The sequence below is a fragment of the Chroicocephalus ridibundus genome, chromosome 8 (genome assembly GCF_963924245.1).
Source record: "Chroicocephalus ridibundus chromosome 8, bChrRid1.1, whole genome shotgun sequence".
In the NCBI taxonomy this organism is placed as follows: Eukaryota; Metazoa; Chordata; class Aves; order Charadriiformes; family Laridae; genus Chroicocephalus; species Chroicocephalus ridibundus.
The window spans coordinates 49216054-49224904 of record NC_086291.1 but is presented as its reverse complement, the minus strand read 5'-3'; positions in this window follow the sequence as shown (position 1 = coordinate 49224904).

The window sequence follows — 8851 nt, the reverse complement described above, 5'->3', positions numbered from 1 at the left end:
AAAAACAGTTCTCACATAATCATCACAAACTGTGTGTCCAAGAGACCAAACACAGCTCAGGTTTCAGAAAGACTTTGCCTTTCCAGGAGGAGCCCTCAAAGGAAAAGTCTTCAAAACACATATAATTCCAGACCAGCTTTTGCTACCAGGGCTTTCTACTGAATCAGCATCTCCCCCAGCATTTTCCAAGCATGTTAACTGAAACATTAAGCAGCTTTTAGAACTATGCAGAAATTTCAGAAATATTGTCCTACCTGGATGTGCCTGTAACTCCACCTTCTGCCTTGGACCTTGGTCTGCTGTAGTTAACAGGTCAGTAGCACAAAGTTTGAGCAATTTCTGCTAGCTAATAAAGCCAACCCTGAAACTTCTATTTGCACTGTAACTGTGAATATGTTTCCCTGTGACATCTCTGTATCTCTGTCTTGTTTAGGATAATTGTCTTTAAAAGTTACCGTAACGCTGATATTGAATGTGAAGACCTATATCTTATGTAGGCATAGCGATACTAAGTGTGGGGCTGCTTGGCTCCAGACCTTATACTGAGAGAACCTTTATGGTGAATGATGTGTTTCCAGTCCAGTAATAATCTGTTGTTGCTGTGATACCAATAAACTTTCTTCCCTCTCCCCTGTCTTCCCACCAAGACCTTTAGCCAACCCCACAGCTCCCTAAACAAGAGGGAGTGCTGTAATGAAGATAAGCTGTTTCTTTCACAAGTGAGTGCTGGGAGACTACTTCTGTGCGTCCACATCCCTGGTTTGATTGTTCAGAACAGCCATGGTCTCTGCTGTGTTGATTTTGAATCTATGGGGCTTAGCTTTGCTCAGGTTATTACTCCCTCAATATACCCCTAGCTCAGGGGCTTCCTGGGCACTGCTCCAAGATACCAGGTTTTTTGGTTCCTTCCCTCCTTATGTTCCATTTTTCTTGTCACCTTCTGTGATACGTCATGGGAGGTATTGCCTTAGCCCGCTTATGCGTCCTCCCTGCTGTGCCGCAAGTACCAGTACCCTGTGTGCCCTCCACGAGGCAGCAGAGGATTGAGCCAACTCCTGCTTCCTTGTTGATGAGCTGAGCCTGCCCCATGCTGTTCTTCAAGATCTGCTTGTGTCCTCCTTATGCCTGTGTGAACGTGTACTGAGCAGAAGCTTTGCTGACGGTCTGTAACACAGTCTTCTGCAGCTTCATCTTGCAGACATTTGCACTTCAGAAACTACATTGTGGTAACTGGCCCCGGACTGCTTAAGGGAGGAGGGGAAACTTGCCTATCTTTCTAGGGCCCTTTTACATCTCAGTTCTGCATGTTCCTTGTTTCTGCTAGTATCATTGGCCCCAGAACTGCTGAAGGAGCTGATTCTGGTATTGTTACACTATCTAGCTGCACATCTGGTTGAAGGTGGTGGCTTGCTGCTGTGTTAGGCTAGAAGTTGCCTCTGGTCACCCTAGGAGGCAGACTTTATGGGCAGAGAAGAGCTTGCTTTGATATGTGGCATAAGGATATTGGAATAAGGGAGACTGTTCCCTTTGAAGCAAGCTGTAACAATTAGGTTTTGGCCAATGAGTTGCTGACACTGTGGATATGGAGGGGTTTGAGGTGGGGGCTTTTCCTGTGGCTCCTAGCAGAAAACTGCAAATGTCCCTGACCTAGCAACATCTAACTTGGAAAAACTGTGTTTCCCCAGGAAAGCTAGGGCCATCGGTAGCACCGCGAGTCCATGTTTTGTTGTTTTTTGGGAGGCCTCCCCTGCTCTCAAACAAGCTGTCTCTAAAAGGTCTCACTCCACCCTTCTAACCCGCAGTGGCAGATTCCTGAACAGCAGTGTGAAGCACAGGAAAGAGTTATGGTAATAGTGTGGTAACGGCATTTGATATTTAAGTGCTTAGCCAAGCAGGACTGCTTAAAAGAACAGAGTTTGCGATACGCTGCTCAAGCCCTTCGCTGTGGGGGAATCTGCTTAGCCACTCCTGCCATGCTCAGGCAACCAGGTGATCTAACTTCAGCTTACCTTGCAAAGGTGAGGTTAGTCGTGCACCAAGCAGTGGGATGAGGTAGTAAGATGTCCACCCATGTAGACAATGCCCTTAGATGGCTGTGGTCTGCTGCACTTTGCACAATATTCATGACAATCAGGGACATGATAGCAGACTTAAGATGTTTCACTGACCAGAACGGTGTCCTTTTGCTGGGGAACTTGATGAGCAGAGGAAAGGAGGGAGGTCAGCTCTCAGATTCTCATTTGGAACTACCTCATTGGAAGAAGAACTCAATCTGTAGTACCAACTTGGAAACATTTGCCTCCATTCCTGCACGGCCCTTGCCTTACATTCTCTTGGCTCCTAAAGCTAATACTGGAGGACTGTTATTCAGTCTGTGCTTTGCCTGCTTCTCTCTTCCCCTTCGCTGGCAGTAGACTCATGTACACGACTGACTGGATGGATCCTGACTGTAACACTAGAACCACAGCATTGCAGTGGGGTACGGAAAGATCTGTTCCTTATACACCCTGGGATTTGGACATGGGAGCACCGCGATGCTTGTTTGCTTTTGCTTCCAGAGTTGCCGCTTTGAGCACGGGGCAGCAATGGGCTGTGGAGGAGGTACAGGACAGGGCAACTCAGGGACTCCTCAGGTGTCTAAGCACAGTTGGAAGAGGTCTTGGATGGAAGCGGTTTCACCTCACATCCAGACAGGGCTAGGAAACAGCTTTAGGTCACTTAGAGAGCTCTTCTGCTTGCCTTTTTGATATAAACGTTGCAAGAAGGTACTTTTATATTCAGCCAATTACTTGGCCTTTCAAATGTTAACCCTTTAACAGAAATTCCTCAGTTTCTCCATCACTAATGAGTAATTGCAGATGCAGCTACTTTAACTCAATCTGATAATCTGAGCAGTTTTTCATTGGTTCTTGAGATTATCTTTGAAATCGGGCACAGTAAGCTCTGCTTTATTATGCTGTTGCTGCTACTGATCATCAAACCACACAGCCTAAACTATCAAGGGACAGAAGCCGTGCAAAAAGTGAAGTTTCCTTTGAGCTGGTAAGACCATTTAACATATTTCTGTACTATGCATGCCAGTAAATAATGATAGGATATGTTTACTGAGCTAAAATATTGAAAAATAATTTCTTTACCTAAATGTGGAATTCTATATTGTTTTAGACTAGGAACCCAGGACAATAAAATCACCAGAAGGACCTTTGTACTTATGTTCTGCTGGTTTGCTGAGCACAAAACCATGCTATCGTGTTAACGCTGATATGGACTGTGCTAGAAAGAAGCACCATCTTGAACAAATGATTTCTAGGTACTCCTCTCTGACTGAAACAGATGAACGTAAATGAATCCAGCCAAAATAGCCCTCAGCGTTTGGGAATTTGCAGACAAAAATATGTGTTTTTAATGTATGTTTATATGTGTGTGTGCATGAATATGGCTTTATTGCAGTAATCATCCTTTGTAGCAGCTTTTTATTCAGCCTTTGGGATCCAAGTCTGTCAAATCTAAAAGTACATAGCTGTCTATGAGCATCAAATTGTGGAAAAATGGCTCTCCAAAGGTGAAGGGAGAAAAAGACTGGTTGTATGTATGAGCTTCTCTCTGATAATCTGGGCAGATGAGGAAAACCTGCTGCTACTTCCTTGCTCTCCAGCAGTTCACATGCTGATCATGTGAGTCTACTATGTGCACTTGATGTGCTTCTGTCAGACATGTGCTTAGAGGCCTCGGTATTCAGGAGGTAGACAATCTATCATTAACTTACCTAAAAGGACATACAAAATATTTTCTTGTAGGCAGGGATGACTGAAGGACTGCCCATGATAAACAATCACACTTAATAACTCAATGGGTCACTCTGGACAATGTGCACTTACTTGGGGCTAACCTTAATGGATGGAGGGATGTGCATGTTGGTACAGGCACACTGTTGCCTGTTGCTGTTTTACTTCATAGGTGCGAGTCAGCGTCCTGCTTTTCTTTAGTGCCTGTTGGTGCTGCCTCTGGAAGAGATTGAAGCAAAGGAAAGGGTAATAATGGGCAAAGGAGAGCAAGTCATTTATGACTAATTGCTAAGATGTAAGGAATGGAAACAGAGTGTTCAAGGGTCCCGGTCTGCTGTGCCAGCTCTGACTGTGCACCACTCATTGTATCTTGCTGTGGGAGGGAGAGCGAGCAGAGCGTGTTTTGGAACAGCTCAAAGCTGCTGCCAAATAAGAGCCTGAAGCTTGTGACTTCCTCTAAGATTTAGGTGAGCAGGGCAGACCATACGAGTGAGCTGCAGCAAGAAAAATTGCACTGACAAAACAGTCTATATAAAAGTTGATGGCAGAGGTGGGATAGAACCTGGGAGTCCTGGATGTCTGCTGTGGACTGGCATATAATATCACTACATGTATCAAAGGGTACTCACGCATGTTGAAGAATCTTATGCACACATCTCCACATGAAAACCTTGCTCATGCTCTTGTATGACACTTCAATTTCATGTTTTATCAAGGCTTTGTAAAGCTGATCCTACCTTACTTGTAGTCTTCCAGAGATTGGAGATGCAAAGGTCCTTTTTTGTGTCTGCCACTTTGAACCCATTACATTTCTCTATCTCATTACAATTCTTCTATCTCCCTTTCTCTGCCAGAGGAGGGGAGGGGAAATGCATGGCTGCAAGGTCTCATTTCCTTGAGCAAATAACAGGTAGAAGAACTCTGCCCTGGAAATGTACAGAAAGGATGGAAACACCATTGCAAACAGCTTGAGACCAGCTGGGAACTCAAGGTCACCAGTCAGCTTCTGGTGCTGAACCAAAATCTGGATTGGTGGCAGCATACCTAGTGCATCATTTCGGGGCTTTCTCTCAGGCATTTGGTCTCTTTCTTTCCTGCAGAGGGAAGGTGGTGGTTCTCCTTTACTCTGACACCTCCCACACCTACAGTTTTCACAGGGCTTTTCTGCCTTCACCCACAACTCACAGTGTTGCAGAAACTGGGCATTAGAAAAAAAGAAAACAAACAAACAAAAAAAACCCCAAAAAAACCAAACAACAAGCCACCAAACGAAAAAGGCATCAAGCAGCCTGGCTAGGAAGTTGATTTGTCTTCAGTCCCCAAGCTGCTGTAACGGTGCCCTTGCTGCTAGCACTGGATGTGGGGCATGCCGACCTGAAGTTGCCTTGCAATGGTGCTGGCACCTTATTGCTTTCTGTTTTGGGTCCTGGCTTGGGTCCTTCTGCAGAAAGAACTGGTAGTGTTCAGATATGATGGTCACTGATGAAGGATGAATGCCTGCTATGTCACCAAGAATCCCTTTACCCATCTGTTCTCACTGAAATTGAAAAGTGCTTTTGCCCTTGCCTCATTTTTGTCTCATTCTGTGGCTGTCAGCACCAAGAAGAGCTGAGGTTTGAATTGACCGTGTCCATTTTTTGCTACATGGCCTATCAAAACCTTCATATTGACCTACGTAAGAGGAAGAGAATTTCACCAAAGCAGTCACTTTCTTCTGGGACTTGCCAAGACAGTTCATCGGTGGTCAGGCTGGGCTGTCATCAGCTCAACCTGCCTTAGGGTAATGTGACAACTCTTTTCCCACAGCTGAGTAACTTGAACCAGGTGGGAAACACAGCGAGTATGAAAGATAAGAAAAGGCATCGGAGCCTCTCTAGGGTTCTAGCAAAGTTTGCAGCTATTTTCTTGCAAGGCCAAACTCATTGCAAGCATCAGCAGACGTTACTCAAACTACCTCATTAATATGTCTCTCTGCTTGCTATTGGTATTTCCCCTGAACACTACAAAATGCACAGTTATTTTCTTTCTTCATGAGTGGGAAGTGTCTGGCAGTTATTGAGAAGTGATAGGGCCTGTTTGTGAACCAACGTTTTTGGATGTACTATAACTTTACCTTTGCAAGGCTGAGGATTGCCGATGTTAATAGGAGAACGTTATCATGAGCACTTTAGGACAGACAATTATAACTGCCTGCATCAATTTCATTACTTCCATCTGAGCTAAGGATTTTTATTTTTTTTTAAGATACCTAACCAAGATGTATAGACTACAAGTCTTGGATCATATTTTATCATGTTTAGGCAAGAGGTGCCAGCAATAAAGGTAGTTCCCCTTTGTACAAATTCTGCACTTTGTTTCTGTCTAATTGTATCTGCTTTCAGTGTCCAGCAACTGGATTGTTTCTGTATTTCTCTAGCAGATTAAAAAAAAAAAAAGGGAAAAAAAAAGACTTTTCTCCTACCTGAAATCTTTTCCCATACACGATTCTTAATGGCTGGTGTGAAATTACTACTTAGCATTTCCTTTGGCTGAGTTAAAGATACTTAGTTGGTCTTTAGTTGTTAATTTCTGAGGAAAGTTATCCAAGATTAAATCATTCTTATAGCATTTTCAGAACTATTTTCCACAACTTTTTGTTTAAATTGTGGATCCCAACAGAAGAAATGAACTAATAATGGTGTTATGGATGATACATGTAGCTGCAATAACATTTCTTTAAATTGATATGCATCCACAGTCTGTATGTTAGTTCCTCTAATTGCATTAATGTACTGCAGAATCTCATTCAGCTGGTTATCTGCTATTTCATTTTCTGATAAGGCTTTCAGAATTCAGTGTTCCACGACCTACTCCTGACTAACATTCATGGCTTCTAACAGACAAATGTGCATTTAAACATGCTAAAGAGCCAGAAAATGTCTGATATGTTTCAAACATTGCAGAATTGAACAAAGAACTTCTTGTCGGGGGGAGTTTATCAAATCCCTAGTAATTACCTGGAAATATTCTGTCCTGGTTTAGTTTTCTTGACCAACGTTTGTGTGCGTGCGTGAAAAAGTTCTTGTAAGCACATGTATAATTCTACTTAATGCAACTCTCTCTATTTCATATTTAGTCAGTCTTACTGTATTTATCACAGGGATCGTATGCAACCCTGATTAGAATGATAAGCAGGAGAGACTTCGTGCCTCCCAGCCTCCCTCAGCTAAAATCAGCTAATGGTGACGCTTCCTTTCAACAACCCCCACTCTGAAGAAAGTCGGCAGCAAAACAGGATATTTACAAAAAAAAAAAAAACACATAAATGAAGAGGTGGTGAAGTGGAAGCCAGAAAGATTCCTTTTTTTTCTTGATCAGTTTCTGAAATACTGTAATTATTTTACTATTTAATTTAGAAAAGGGACACCGTAAGCAGGCATAATTACAATATTACAGGGAAGAGGTTGATATCTGGATGCTACTGTCTAGCATCCAGAAATCTGGGACTGTGAAATCTGGGACTGGAAGGATACTCTTGGTCATGGAGTCCAGCTCCTGCTACTGTATCCATCAGATCATTTAATCCCTTCAGTAAAACAATACTAATGATTGAAATATCACAATCCTTGCTAAGCGTAGTCTCTTTCTCTCTCACTCCCATTCAAGACTACTTCAGACCCTTTGTTGGTTAGAAACCACGATCTTATCCTATAGCCAGACTACACCCATTTGGTCTTGTGCTAATGCTGTACTTAGTGTTTCTCCAGTCCTGACACTTCTGTCCCCCTTTTCCTCAGCTTCTTATGAAAGACAGATCATAACCCTGGCAAACTTTGGTTATTTTTTCTTTTTTGCAGTAACTAAGTCAAACTCTTTCATGCCAGAAGATTGTCACAGCCCCTTGTTACCCCAGCCCTAGAGCTCAGTTCAGTGTCTACGCTGGGCAAGCGGTGCAAACAGTGTTCCTTCAATATTTTTTGAATTTTTCAAGTAACAGTTTTTGTCTGTACTTATTAGTGGTCTCTGTCTACAAACTCACTCCATGTTTTCTGGGTTCCAGGCTGAGTCATGGGCTCCTTAGGGGTGCTGGGCTTGTTTGCTGGGTTAAGGTAATGGCAAATATTGCAAGCTGGAAGCACCTTAAAAAACACCGTATATTGCTGAGCAGATCAGGTCAGGATCCTTCATATTAAACTCCATTTGCTGGAAAATCACAATGTCGGAAACTTTTTATTTTTAAATGAAACTTCATCAGGAAAGAATTCAGAGAATGGAATTTTTGGTTAAAAAGGAGGAGAGGGAGTCTAGCATAACATTGTAGAGAGACAGTTTTCCATATTACAGATGATGATACACTTCAAATATCCTTACACAACCCTTCAGTAAACTGGGGTAATGACTAGGCCCTAAGTATTCTACATCCCCAATGAGTGCTTTGATCAGGAGCATATCAGCTATTACCTCTGTTTCTGTCTTTTGGAGTTTTCTTTTACAGCAAGGAAATACTTATGGGAAGGAAATACGATCCCAAGATTCCCACACTGCAGATGAGCAACTGGAATTGTAGCTTCTTGTGCATATGTGTTTGTGCATCTAAGAAAGAGAAAACTATGATGGGTCTTAGTTTTGATCATATATGAAGTGGGTGAATTCCTAAAACAAAAGATTTGTAGGCTAGAACACCCATTTCTATCCCAGCTTTTATTCTTGACCTCAAACCCTTTCACACTAGTTCAGGACAACTCCAAGTGGCTTGAAGAAAGGCTCCTTCAAAAGTTTTGTGATGCCAGCAGGTCAAGCAAGTGTTCGTCTAGTGAAGAGAAAGGGAATGTGCAGAAGACCAGTTACTCGACTCCCTCAAGGTAAAAAAGAACCATCATTAAAGGCAGGCAGCAGTGTTTGTAGTATAGATAGCTTTCAGCAGGTGACTACTGCTGATGGACAAGCTTATGAGAGAAAAATCTATTGAAGCCTTGAACATCCAGAAATTATGTCTGCTCCAGGAGACCCCTGAGCTGCAAAAGTCTGGAGTCTAAGAATGTTCTCAGATAAGAACATCTATGCTTCTTCTGTTGCTACAGTTTTCT